Here is a 1,864-nt window from a genome sequence, read left to right on the forward strand (position 1 = left end):
CGATCGTCGTCCTGCACCCCGTGCGGTTGTCAGCGGCAGGATGGTTGGGGGCCGCGGCGGCTTGCTGCCCGGTGCGCGGTGGAGGATCTGTAGTGGTGGGGGGCGCGGGGGCGAGGGGGCGGCGGCGCACGTAGGGGCGGCGGCATCGTGGGTCGTCGGGGCAGCGGCTTGCAGGGGCTGAGAGATATGAGATGGGATCGGCCGTGGATTGGGGCCGATATTTTAGTCTGGGGAGGTATCACTGGTAGAAAAAGGGCCTATAGTCCCGGTTCGTAAGGGCCTTTAGTCCCGGTCTTGAACCGGGACTGGAGGGTCGGTACTAATGCCCTGACCCTTTAGTCCCGGTTCAATCCAGAACCGGGACTAAAGGCCCTCCACGTGGCTGGTCCACCTTTAGTCCCGGTTGGTAACACCAACCGGTACTAAAGGAAATTTTCTGAATTTTTTGGAAAAAAAATTTGAAATTTTGTTTTGAAATTTTTTTTGAATTTTTTTTATTTTCAAATTTCTAAATTATTTTAACCTCTAATCTCTAATCACCCCTCATCACTTCTCAATTTAATCTCTAATCACCCCTCATCATTCCAAATCATCTAACTTCCCGGACGGTCACCCATCCTCCCACTCCCCCAGCCTGAGCATGCTTAACTTCCGGGTTCTATTGTCCCTCGTTTCCAAGTCTGCACTCATTGTTTTCCTGAGAATAGTAAGATGTCAATCCTATTAACCCTCAGGAGTTTAGCTTGAGCATGAAGTCACACATTTCACTGTTTGAGTTTGAAACTATTGTTCTAAAAAACAATAATTTTTTAGTAACACTAATATTTCTTGAATAAGTAGTTTGACCATTGTTTGACCACAGTTTGACCATAGTTTGACCAGATTTGACCAAAATTCAAAAAGGCTGGAATAATTATTTAATAACAGTAATATTCTTGAATAATTATTTAGTAACACTAGTACTTCTTGAATAAGTAGTTTGACCATAGTTTGACCAGATTTAATGAAAATTTAAAAAAACTGAAATTTGAGCATAACTTTTTTTCCTTTTGGAATTTGAGGATTCTACAAATTTGCAAACAGGCCGTATGCGGTCTCCATCGGATGTAACTTTTCGAGTAGATGATTTTTCATATAAAAACATTTTAATCCGAGTTCGTATGCAAAAGTTATGCCCATTTTACAAATTCCAGAGAGATGTTGTAAATAAAGTCGAAATTCATATTTGTAAATTTTCCGAACAACTAGACCACATATCACATGGGAAACTTATTTTATTTTATTTTTTTGACATTTCCATCATTTTCTTTTGTTTTTTCTAAAATTGAAAAGGCGGTCCACAGGGGGGGGGGAGTTTGAAAATGGGACCTTTAGTACCGGTTCATGCCATGAACCGGTACTAATGCCTGAAAGCCCATTAGTCCCGGCTGGTGGCACCAACCGGGACTAATGGGCATCGCACCCTTTAGTCCCGGTTCGTGGCACGAACCGGGACTAAAGGGCCCAGGTGAACCGGGACTAATGCCTTAGCCGCACGAACCGCGATAAATGCACCCATTGGTCCCAGTTCTGGACTGAACCGGGACTAATGGGCTTACCCTGCCTGGACCAAAGCCCCCTTTTCTACTAGTGTATAGCAATGGCGCACCACCTAGCGGTGTGCCATAAGTAAGTTTTTTTAGATAGCAATGGCGCATCCCCCCAGCGGTTCGCCATAAGTAACTTTTTTTAGCATAGCAATGGCGCACCATCCAGCGGTGCGCCATAAGTAAATTTATTATTATTATTATTTGTTGCATTCATTAAATTTGTTATTTGAAAATATCATCCAATTTGTTATTTCAAAATATAATCAATTTTTTTT

Source organism: Triticum dicoccoides, chromosome 3A (genome assembly GCF_002162155.2).
Source record: "Triticum dicoccoides isolate Atlit2015 ecotype Zavitan chromosome 3A, WEW_v2.0, whole genome shotgun sequence".
Classification (NCBI taxonomy): Eukaryota; Viridiplantae; Streptophyta; class Magnoliopsida; order Poales; family Poaceae; genus Triticum; species Triticum dicoccoides.